Source organism: Saccopteryx bilineata, chromosome 1, assembly GCF_036850765.1.
Source record: "Saccopteryx bilineata isolate mSacBil1 chromosome 1, mSacBil1_pri_phased_curated, whole genome shotgun sequence".
Lineage (NCBI taxonomy): Eukaryota > Metazoa > Chordata > Mammalia > Chiroptera > Emballonuridae > Saccopteryx > Saccopteryx bilineata.
The window spans coordinates 111,858,424-111,871,322 of NC_089490.1; the positions used below are offsets into that span (position 1 = coordinate 111,858,424).

The 12,899-nt window shown below is 44.5% G+C and overlaps 1 protein-coding gene across 5 annotated transcripts in view; it reads left to right on the forward strand.

The window, feature by feature from the left end:
* The window catches only part of ETV6 (ETS variant transcription factor 6), a 235,077-nt gene that overhangs the window by 211,137 nt on the left and 11,041 nt on the right, over positions 1-12,899 (forward strand). The window lies entirely within an intron of this gene.

Genomic DNA, 12,899 nt, shown 5'->3' on the forward strand with positions numbered 1-12,899 from the left:
ATTTCCTGGGAGAGACAGATGTGAAAACCACTAACTAAGATGTAGGGCAGAAAACTATGAGTCCTCTGAACCATTCCTTCAGTGCACAAGCATGTATTCACTTATTATTCACATACTGTGCGTGCTAGGATGATGAAGTACTGTGGAAGCAAAGCAGAGAGAAAGGGTGTTTTGTCTGGAGGAATCGAGGAAGGCTTTGCAGGGAGGTTAGCTCAGTGCTGAAGGTGATGTATGTTCAACAGTGGGAGGAATGCATGGAGGAGGAGGGGTCAGACCTGTTCAGGGAAAGGTGAGCAATGCTTCTTCCCCAAAGAGCTGATGCCCCAGGACAGAGCTCCCGGGTGAATCCCAGGATGGAGCAGTGTGTAACACCATGACAACAGGACGGAGTCGTGGGCGTAACACCATGACAACAGGATGGAGTCCTGCTTGCATAACACCAAGACAACACCGAGCCCTCCGGGCTGCTTTAACTACCTCTGCCCCAACTCATTGTCCCTGATTTTATTTAAGTCATTTGTTTCCAGATTTTTCTCTGGCCCCAAGTGCACCTCCAATGTTGCCTCATTTTTGTTGCTGTAAATAATTTGTAAATAATTTACATCAGGAATGCTGAATCATGAAAATAAGATGGCAAAGAAATATGACTTGTGTGTTTTAAAAACAATGGAAAATGAAATAATCTACGTCTGGGATTTGATTGAAAACGATGCCACAGTGTAAGGCATGAGGAATGGAAGGGGTCTACATAAAATAGGGTCAGCCCTGAGCTGATGGCTATGCAGTCAGGTGATGGGTGCACAGTGGGTCTCTCTACCTTTATATATATGTAGGTATGTATTTTTTTTAATCATGAAAAAGAAAAGAAACTGAAAAGAAGAGCAGGGAAAAGAAACAGAGTTTAGATCAAACATGTGAATTTCCCCAGATAGTGGGGGACAGAGGATGGGTGAGTTCATTACAGTGAATAATAGAGAGGCCCCGCCTTGTGCTTTCCAGCAAACCCTTCTCCTGTGCTTTCTTTCCTGCATGGTCTGCACAGAAGTGCTGGACATTTTGCCGAGACTTCATACTGTTTATAATCCTCAGGACAGCGCTTTGAGGTAGCATAGTTGTTTTATTCCGGACATTCGGACAGGGAAAACCACAGAGGAAACTGAGCCCCAGAGAAGCAGAGGTCAAACAGGGGTTGAGTGACGGTAGGACCACCCTTGCTGCCCCGCTGGCTGCTGGCTGCAGCGCTGCCCCACGGGCCTGCCTTTCTCTGACCTGCTCTGTCCGCCTCCTTCGTGACGCAGTCCTCACCACAGATTTCTCGGGAATCCAAGACACACCTGCAATTAAAGAGAGTTACGTTTTTAGACTTATGGAGTTATTTTCCCCTTGCTTAGTAGGTTTGTACATTTTAAAGTGTTAGTCCTGTAAAATTGGGCTACAATTTTTTTTTTTTTTTTTTTTTTTTTTTTACAGAGACAGAGAATGAGTCAGAGAGAGGGATAGACAGGGACAGACAGACAGGAACGGAGAGAGATGAGAAGCATCAATCATTAGTTTTTCATTGCACGCTGCAACACCTTAGTTGTTCATTGATTGCTTTCTCATATGTGCCTTGACCGCGGGCCTTCAGCAGACCAAGTAACCCCTTGCTGGAGCCAGCGACCTTGGGTTCAAGCTGGTGAGATTTGCAGATGAGCCCGCGCTCAAGCTGCCGACCTCGGGGTCGGGGTCTCGAACCTGGGTCCTTCCGCATCCCAGTCCGATGCTCTATCCACTGCGCCACCGCTTGGTCAGGCGCTACTATTTTTTAAATCTTATTTCCTAACATCAGAATATTCGGGTGATAGATGTACTCTTATCAGTAAGACGCCCCACGGAATACGGCACCAGCCCAGTGATGAACCGCTGTGCTCGCGGGTGCCCCGTCTCTCTCAAGGACACACAGAGAAGGGGAATCTGTGCTTCTCTTGATGACTCTAGGAAATCAGAATATTCACGTTAAATAACCCTAGAGCCTTTGGAGGAATGCATTAACTCCTGCAGTATGATAGAATCTGCAAAAGTTATTTATTATTAATGTTCTAATGGTGTATTCAAAAGGTTAAGTATCTCCAGATACATGTATTAACTAATATAACCAAATCTGGGATTGGCTAAGTTAACTAAAATCCACTGTTTTTCTCAAGGGTGTAATAAGGGGGTTGGAAAGTCTACAATCTAACTCTAACTCCAAAAGTTTGTAATCCAATACTTAATTTTGATTCTGTAACCCTCCAAAGAGAAATTATTACAACTCCATACTGTTTTGTTTTGTTTTGGAGATCCCTGGCTTTACCCCTTTTTGGATTACTGTGATCCTTATAAAATTGATTCTGTTTATTGAAAGTCAAATTCATTGCATGATTTCTATGTACAATGTAAAGTTCTGTCATTACTATACAGCCATAATAATCTTTCAAATCTCTATAAGGCAGCTGTTATATGAGAAAACTTGTTTTCTTAAGCTTTTTGAATGAGCACAGAGCAGAAAGACATGAAGATGTTGTCGAATGTCACCCTGATGAATCCCATAGCTGGAGGGTATGGATAGAAACACTAACGAATGTTGATCAAATAGTAAAATCAAATTCTATCCATTCAGGTGTAATTTGATCAGGTACACCAGGATTTATGCATTTGGACACCTGCATTTATGGCAGAATTGTGTAGACACAATTTTTATGATGAAAGAGCTGAACACAGCTGTAAGTGCAGTTTGTGGTGTCTTGATAGGACTCCTATTCAGTACTGCAGGAGGTTGGAGTGGGCATATCAGGGAAGGCTTCATGGAGGGGCTGGCTTTAAACTGGGATGCTTTGAATATGGACAAGTGGAGATTAGGGAAAAAGTGGTCATTTCAGATGGAGAAAATGCCAAACAAGATAAGGCCCAGTGTATTTTTTCTACTTCAGGTAAAAATGTAAATCCAAGAATCCAAGTCCATTAAAAACCCATTATACATGATCAGTTCTTTATTTTTTTACTTTTTGATATTGAGATGCATTATACGATTAAGAGATTACATGCAAAGTTATGATAGTTTACTTAGGTATTTATCTTGTGACAAACCTAAAATAATCAATAAAGGAAATTCAGGAAATAGTTAACAATTTAAATACAAAATATAAAATAGATCTGTTTAAATATAATAGGTAGCTTATTTTGAAAGGTGTCATTTATTTTTCAAAGGCTAATATAGAGCGTTATTGAGTTTAACACATGGGAAAGGCTAGCGTTTCTAGAAGAGAGTTTAACGTAGGCCAGAGGGAGACACGATCCTGGGTTCTCTTTTTTATTAACTAGCTAATGGTGTACATGACAATGAGTAAATCACTTCTTTCCATGCTTGCTTTCCATTTATTATCCTTAGGAACGGGTTGCTTGGTGAGGCAGGGGAAGAGGAGCGGCATCTGTCAACCTTCTCACATTTTTCTCAGCCCACAAAACTTTTACTGGCTGGTGTCTCACCAGTGTGCTTTGTTAGCAAAGAGCAGCTTGGCGGTGAGAACCTGTTGATGAGGTGTAGCTCCGGCGATGCCGTGAGTCATGTTTTCAGTGGACATGGAAGTTCATCCTTAGAACTTGATGGTTTCAAAGCTAGACAGGTCTTTTACAGATGAAGAAACGGAAGTTGTGACACATCAGGAGTCCAGCCTTGAGCTTCATCCAGCATTCTTTTTTTTTTTTTAATTTATTTATTTTTAGAGAGGAGAGAGAGAGACAGAGAGAGGAGAGGCCGAGAGAGAGAAGGGGGAGGAGCTGGAACATCAACTCCCATATGTGCCTTGACCAGGCAAGCCCAGGGTTTCGAACCGGCGACCTCAGCATTTCCAGGTCGGTGCTTTATCCACTGTGCCACCACAGGTCAGGCACATCCAGCATTCTTTGCAACACACTTTCTCCTGACCTGGGACTCCAGAGCAGGGATTGGAAAACTCTAGCCTGTGGGCTAAATCAGCTGCCACTTGTTTTTGTAAATGGAGGTTTGTTGGCAGACAGCCGCTCCCAGCCCCTTGGTGTTGTCTGTTGCTGCTGTGGCGCAGCAGAGGCAGAGTTGAGTAGGTGCGGCAGAGATGGTATCGCCAGCAAAGCCTAAACTACTTGCTAACTGGCCTCTCACGGAACTCGTTTGCTGCCCCCTGCGCTACTGCAGCACGCACTTGTCTGGTCAGTGTGCTTGGAATCGCAGGCAGAGGGTGGAGGAAGTAGGAAACAGTGTCCCTCCTCTCAAGGAAGTACCCCTTGTGCTTTAGCGGATGAGGCATGCCTAAGACGTGTGGGAGGAACGAAAAGAAGGGGTGTAAGAAAGGAGACAAGTCTGGAGCGCAGGCTGTGTGCAGACCAGTGCAGATTGGTGACAGTGACATCATCCACATAAGTAAAATACAGCTAAGTAAAAGAAATTATTCCTCTGCATACTTGAAATTATGCCTGGCCTAGGCACTGTCCTTCTTACATTATGCCATCAAGCAAACTTAAGGTCCTGCTTTGTTTGTAACTATAGACAGCTAAGTCTTAAAAACTTTAAGTCATTTTGGCTTTCTGTTAAAGTTCTTCAAGTCCATTAAAACCTGGGTGATCAGACATCCTGCCTGCCTGTCTCTTCCTGGGCCTTAATCCAAAAATCTACTAAGAAAGCAAGATTCACTGGTAGACTGCTTTAGAATCCATTCATAGCCCCCTGCTTGTTCCACAAAAGTGGGGACTTTGGAGGTCTATATAGATCTGGTTGTTCAAAGTCCACGATGCATCCAAATGGAGAATATTTCTTGTCTTGTGCTTATCTCACAGCTTTTGTGTAAGTCTTTTCAATTCATGGTTTGGGAAGAGTTGACTGGTTGGTTGATCCTATAGCAGTTAAGAAATAGAATCCTACCCCACCCCTCACCCCCAACCTTGTTCTCTCCATTCCCATCCTTCCTATATGTAAAGCCAGGAGCCAAGGCCAGGGCCACTATCAGAGGAGCCCAGCCCATGCAGGTTCGCATTGGATTCGGACAGTCGGTAAAGAAACCATGGAGCCAAAAACTGGTGGGCCATAGTCTTTAATCTAGCTTGCACCCGGCGGGCAAGTAAAAATACACACTGGGCTCCAAAACCCAGTCACATTCAGTGCTCACAAAGCTACTGATTTATCCGAGTTTCCTAGAATCAAAGGTTTCTAGCTCAACAGCCTTATTCTCCTCAGTTCCCCATTTCCTTCCTTATCCCAGATACAAACTCTGTACAAACTGGCATCTCACTCAGTACTCCGCCATCTTGGCTGCTTTTCCTGGCCTTCTCCACGTGGCCTCCTCCCGCTGCTGGCTCTATTCTCTCTGCTCTCTCATGCTAACCTCAGGAACCAAGCGAGCAAACTCCCGCTCCGTTCCCATTTTATAGTGTAGAAATCCAAACCCTTAATCCAATATACATAATGGGGAAGTCTCTAATACAAAATCACTTCTATGAGGCATGATAGGATTGTACCACCTCACACCAAAAAGGGTGGGACAGGCTTAATCCCAAAACCAAGCCTCAGGCTACAACAATTCTCAACACACATTAATATCACCTGGGCAACGGCCTCTTTAACAAAGTGAGCATAATACATTTTATCTGCCCAACACTATATAATACACGTCATAGCCATCTTTCATTTTTTAAAGGAACTTTAAAAATATGTTGATTGATCTCTCAAGCTTACATTTGTAACAGAAACAGAATTCTAATTGGGGAGATATTGAGTCTCCCGTATTACTTGTCACCAGTCTAGGACAATATACTTTCTTGACTTGGTTGTTTTGACTGGATGAGTATTTTTTTTGGGGGGGGGTTATTTTTCTGAAGTTGGAAACGGGGAGGCAGACAGACTCCCGCATGCACCCCACCGGGATCCACCCAGCACGCCCACCAGGGGGCGATGCTCTGCCCATCTGGTGCGCGGCTCTGTTGCAACCAGAGCCATTCTAGCGCCTGAGGCAGAGGCCATAGAGCCATCCTCAGCGCCCGGGCCAACTTTGCTCCAGTGGAGCCTTGGCTACGGGAGGGGAAGAGAGAGACAGAGAGGAAGGAGAGGGGGAGGGGTAGAGAAGCAGATGGGCACTTCTCCTGTGTGCCCTGGCCGGGAATCAAACCCTGGACTTCTGCACGCCAGGCCAACGCTCTACCACTGAGCCAACTGGCCAGGGCCTGGATGAGTTTTATATGCACAAAAAGACTATCTGGGAAGCCTCTAATCTTAAATCAGATGAAGAAAAATAAGCCTGAGACCCCAGGGTAAGCAGTTGGACACTCATCCTCAGAGGCTCCGAGGACAGGGAAGGCTACACTGCACACTTCCCTCTGGCCTCCTCCCCAGTGTGTTAAGTGCTGGTGAAATTGTTTCAAATGAGGCCCATGGACTTTTATTTTACAAATGAGCTTCAGGAGCAGCCTTGAAGGGGAAAAAAGGCATCATCTTAAAAAAGGAGTCTGAAGGGATTAGCATGAAAGTGATGACAGGCCCTTGGGTGGGGTGTGCAGGCACTGTAACCTTTGCCCACACCATTACATGTGTAAGGACAGGCCTGTGGGGTGTCTCCCTAAGCCGGAGGGGCTCAGAATTATAGTAGTAGCCTAAATAACCATGCCCCCCCTCCCCACTATCTCAGGCAGACAACCCTCAGCAAACCTGTTCAGAACCTTCTAGGGCAGCTGCCCCAGTGCTGACCCGCAGGGGCCTGGAGTGTGGAGCAGCACTCAGGGCTGTGGGACCTCTGATGCTGGAGTCAGCAGGAGTGAGTTCTAGTCCTTGTCTCCCAAGCAAAGGTGCTTTAAAGTGCCTGAGGCCTGGTTGTCTTTTCCATAATAATGAGAATGTGAATATCCATGTCTGGGTACTTTTGAGTACTAATGAGACAGCAGTTAAATATGTAGCACAAGTAGGTTAATTACTAAGTGTTAGTGTCCCTCCTCTGCCTATTTTTTCTTTGCTGTACTCCAGTCCAAGAGCAAAGAGAGAGCAGTGGGTACAGCCAGCACCACTGCCCACCGGCGCTGGTTCAAGGCATTGGCCTCTGTCTGGGGCTCTTGCCCCGAGTGTGCTGGCCTGCAGAGCGTGCCCTTCAGGGCGCCCTGGCTTCCTTATTTACTTGCAGATTTCCTTCTGCACTCCCTCTCAGGCCTCTGGGATTTTGCCCGCTGTCCATATTTGGAAGAGATGGAGGAGAAGCCTGGGGAGGGGAGGGTCCTGCACTTGAACAGGACTTTCCCGGTGGCTCTGACTGAGTCACGCACTTTATTTTCTCTGTGAACTACTGAGAGATCAAAGAGCCCTGAAAGAGAAGGAAGTTTTAGGACACATTTTGAAAAGATAAACAGTAACAGCACAGTGGCTGTGTGGAAGGGGCTTGAGGAGACTGGAAAGTCCAGTTTGTTTAAGGGTCCAGGTTCCTATAAGACGGTGTCCCCACCTCCCGACAGTCCCCAGGTGGGCACTCCGTGCTGTCCAGCACCTGAGTGAAGTGGGAACTGGGAGGTGCTAGGTTCCAGCTACAGCCCCAGCTCAGCCACAGGGCCTCAGTTGCAGTAACAGCATTTCCCAGCCTCGCTCCACACCTTTGGCAACCCGAGGCATAAAGGTCCAGCTTGTTTGCAGCTGCCGCCCCTCCGCCCCATGAAGCTAGGAAGCATAGACCAATCTTTGCCTCAGCTCCCCCTCCCCCAGCTTGCCACGGTGCACACAGCAAGGCACAAGCAATTATGCATTGTAAACTCACCTCTGCATATCAGCACAGGGTGGCTGCACTGGGTTTATCAACTTTCTGCTTCTGGGTAAATGGCTTATTTAGAATAGAGGAAGGGGGGGGGGAAACAGCTGCAGATTACCCCTTGTGTGTTATAAAGTCTGTTTTTATACGCAGGGTTTCTTTCTCAAGTTTGGCCCCCTTGATATTTGGGCCAAATAATTTGTGGCGGGGTGGGGGGGCTGTCCTATGCATTATAAGATATTTAGCAGCATCCCTGATTTCTGCCCACTAGATGCCAGCAGCATTCTCCACCCAAGTAGTGACTACCAAAATTATCTCCAAACATTGCTGAATACCCCATAGGGAATGAGAGTTTAGAAACTCTAGTTACTTTTATAATGCAGAATAGCAGAGTTTTTTTGAAGTTACTTACCTGTTTTGTTGCTGAATCTGAAATAAATTTATTATTTTTTTCATAATAAATTTAAAGAAACTAAACAGGGACACTCGGCCTCTTCTTGTTAGAGATTATGCCCACGGAACTCCAGTTTCCAGACTTGCATTCAAAATTCCACTTAGGCAATAAAAACTACATAAAACTACTCTTAGAAGCTTCCCCAGAATTTAAATTAACCACCATCATTAACCAGTCCCTGTGTCAATAACTTGACTTCCCACTCAGATTTTATGAACATCAGGTTTGTCTAGCATGGTTTTTTTTTTTTTCATTATAAACCATGTTGGTTATGTGTGAATTGCCCATCTTTTTTACAATCCCTGCTCAATGAGTTTCTGGTAAGAGACAGATGTGGGAGTGGAAATATTTCTTCCTAACCACAGGGAGAGATTTTTCTTTTACAACTTCTTTTAGCTGCAGACTCCCAGGCTACCTCACGCAGCAGGAGAGAGCGCACTCTCTGCAATTGGAAAATGACACTTCGTGATGACATTTTGCTCAAGCTAAACCCTTTCATGAACTTCCTCTCCTGGAAAACACAATCCAAAAAATGGGCATTTGTTTAAAATACCCACATGCCTTGATATAGAAAGCCCTTTTGTTTTGGAGAAGTGCCCTTAAAAATTAATGAATACTTTATGATATAAAATTCTTTTATATTCAGGTTCAAGTATTTTATAATAGGATGAACTTTTGTTTATAGAGATTGATGAGTTTTATTACATACTCTTAAGCATTTCCTTGATGATCAAAGAACATTGTAGCTCAAAGAACACAATGATGGTTATCGGAGGGGAGGGGGTTTGGAGACGGTCGAAATAGAGGAACGAGGTCAAAAGGTACAAGCTTCCAGTTATAAAATAAACAAGTCATTGGGATATAATACACAGCATGATGACCATAGTCAGTAATATTGTAGTGTGTATTTGAAAATTGCCAAGATGGTAAATCAGAAAAGTTTTCATCACAAGAAAAAAGATGTGTAACTTTGTCTGGTGGCAGATGGTAAATAGACTTTATTGTGATGATCACTTCCCGATACATATACATGCCCAATCACCATGTAATGTTGTAAACCTGAAACTAATAGTATATTATTACATGTCTGTTGTTCTCAGTTTAAAAAAGAAAAAGAACATTGTGTCTGGGCAGACATGGATTTCCAGAAAGCTAGAGAGTTGCAGGGGCCCATGGTAACAATCTCCAGAGGATCTAAGGAAGTAAGGAGGACCTGCCTTTTATTTCATTGAAATCTTAAAGACAAAAAATAGCTTATATGGATTGAACTTTAATTGTAAAAAAAAAAAAGAAAAAGAAAACTTGTGTGAGTAGGCAGTTATTTTTATCATCTGGGATAATTCTTAACTAAAGAAACAAAACAATTAAGACTGTTATAAAAGCCACTTTCACCCTGAGCTTGAAACAACTGCTTTGTGCCACAAAATTCCTGTTGCTGCCTCCGTTAATGACTGAGTAATTCAATATGTCTTGAATGTCAACATATTTTTACTACTCAGCTAATGTTGGCTCTGCTAGATTAAATGCTATTTAAAATGATTAATTGGCAGCTTGTTTGGGGTTATTTTCACATTTATGAAAGGGAAAAGTTTGTAAGATACAAATGTTTTTGAATCTTACAGGTAAAGTCTGTTCTCTGGTAAACCTACCCTTCATTTACTGACCAAAGAACAGAGAACCTTCTAGATCTTTTCTTTGTAAATGGTTTGCATAAAGGTCCCAGTTCGGTGAAAAACCAGCAAGGTACCTTAAAGCTGAATAAGCCCTTACTCAAAGAAATGGTCTGGTTCCCATTTTACTGTTTTATGAGAAATAGATGATACCAAGACAGTTAAAGAGATGCAACAGAAACAATGAAAGTGAGATTCCTGGCCCTGGCTAGTTGGCTCAGTGGATGAGCATCAGCCCAGCGTGCAGACGTCCAGGTTCAATCCCTGGTCAGGGCACTCATGAGAAGCGAACATCTGCTTCTCTTCCACTCCCTTTCCCCCTTCTCTCTCACTTCCCCTCTTGCAGCCAGTAGCTCAGCTGGTTGGAGTGTTGGCCCCAGGTGCTAAGGATAGCTTGATTGATTTGAGCATCAGCCCCAGACAGGGGTTGCTGGGTGGATCCCAGTTGGGGTGCATGCACTATCTCCCCTCCTCTCACTTAAAAAATAAGTGAGAAGAAGTGAGAATCCTTGTACAGGTGGTGATGAGAGGAGAACCAGCCCCTTGACGTTTTAGCTCCAATGAGCCTATAGCCAAAAGGATTGCCGACATGTCACTCACCCTTATAAGGGCAGCATTTCTCTATATCAAACTACGAGACAACCAGATAGTTTTTTTTTACTAATTTTATTAATATGAACACCCTAGAGAATCACATTCCCAATCCAGACCAATCTAAAGGTGTCATCAAGCCTCTTTCTGGTAAAAATGACATAAACCTGTAGGAAACAAGCAAACATTATGCACAGTACCTTCCCCCCTTTGTTCCTCCTCTTTACTAGCATTTTGTGATGATAATATTTGGTTTTGTCAGATGTTTTCCTATTGGAAGAGATGGTGGGAAATTAAAACATTATCTGCCATTCGATGGCAGGAGAAACACTGGAGGAGAAACCACAGCTCAGTTCTGTTTTTCATTTGCAGTAAAAATGTAAGACAGGGAGGTGGCAGAGATGGAAGAGGGGTCATTTTGCTGGAGCTAGATTATTCCGTCTGCAGTAGCGTGATGCTGGCTTTTTCTCAGGGTACTCTGTGATGCTAGGACTCATTCTCCTGCTCTCAACCCTGCCCAGCCCACCTCTGGCAGTAAGAACACAGTTGCAGGTAGCTATGGATATAGGATTGGCCGGCCAGCTTCTATTACAATGGGGTTCTGACTCTGGGAGGCCACTGTCCTCTTTAAGAATACCAGTTGTCCTTTTCTAAAACACAATAAATCGCCCTGGCCGGTTGGCTCAGTGGTAGAGCGTCGGCCTGGCATGCAGAAGTCCCGGGTTCGATTCCCGGCCAGGACATACAGGAGAAGCGCCCATCTGCTTCTCCACCTCTCCCCCTCTCCTTCCTCTCTGTCTCTCTCTTCCCCTCTCGCAGCCGAGGCTCCATTGGAACAAAGATGGCCCGGGCGCTGGGGATGGCTCCTTGACCTCTGCCACAGGTGGTAGAGTAGCTCTGGTCGCAACAGAGCGACGCCCCGGAGGGGCAGAGCATCGCCCCCTGGTGGGCAGAGCGTCACCCCTGGTGGGCGTGCCAGGTGGATCCCGGTCGGGCGCATGCAGGAGTCTGTCTGACTGTCTCTCCCTGTTTCCAGCTTCAGAAAAATACAAATAAAAAATAAAAAATAAAAAAAAAACAATAAATCACATTAATTTTTAAACACAGGTAATTGGAGGGGAAAAGGATACAGTCAGAGATACTAAAGATTTATGGCCATTTTAAGTTTCATGGTAGTTTCTAGAAAGATTAAGCCTTCCGGGAAATGCTATATTTTATACCAGTTCCTTCTGTTCAGAGAGAAGGCTGGTTTCATAAAGGGTGCACCAAGCAGAGATAAACCTTGCTCTGGAAAGTCCTAAAATTTTACAAATATATACCTGTGCACCAGCTTCTCTGAGAGTAGAAACCACATTGGGAAGTGAGGCATAGCACTGGCTTCAGAGTCACATCGAGCCGAGAGGCCTGTGTGTCTCCTTCACAGACTGTGTGCCCTCTGAGTCAGTCACCACACTCTCTGAGCCCCAGCTGCCTTGTCCATGAATTGGGAATGAGTAACAACAGCACGTGCCTCACTGGATGTCGCGAGGGTCAGATGCAGCAGTGCTTGCAGAATACGCAGCACACTGCCTAGAAGTAGCACCAAAATACCGTTATTTTCATTACTTTCTCTTCACTCTCATCATCACTTATCCAATAATCCTGTAAAGCAGCGATTTTTCAACTGCTGTGTGCAAGAATTTTTAAAACATGCAATACCTGACTATTTAGTCAGGGGCACTGACCTCTCTTCCCTTACATTGTCAAATAAAAAAAATGGCAGCAGCCAACACAATAGCCACCTGGTATGAATGAATTAAAATTATAGCTTTTTTTTTTTATCAGATCGGCAAAAATATTTTTGGTGTGCCTCAGAATTTTAGTAATTGGCTGATGTGTGCCATCAGAGGAGGCAGGTTGAAAGTTACTACTGTAAAGTAAGTGTTGTCTGTCTCATTTCATAAATGAGGAAAGAGAACCTCAGAGAGATTCAAGAAATGCCCAAGGTGACCTGACTCAGTTCCTCTTGTATGTGACCCAGACACCCACTGCCAGGCCTCCTGGGCCTCACCCAACAGAAGGACGTCAGCATATGGTAGTGCGAGAGCCTCGAAGTTCAAATCCTAGACCTCAGGGGTGAGGGGATTAGAAATAACGCGTGTAGAGAGCCGAGCACATCCATGCCATCCTGTAACATACCATTTATTACCTTCTGGCTAGTGCCTAGCAAAGCTCCCAGAATCAACAGCGAACACCTGGAAACTGAGGCCTCTTATCTCATCTGGAGGCTAGTCCAGCATCAGCTAGACTTAGAAAGTTCCCATCTATCCCCATCCACCTGTCAAGGCTCTGCTGAAGGGTAAACCACATACCATTATGGCAAAACCCCAAAACGCACTAGAACAGGAAAGGGTGCAGTGCAAGTCTTCTCTTTGAATT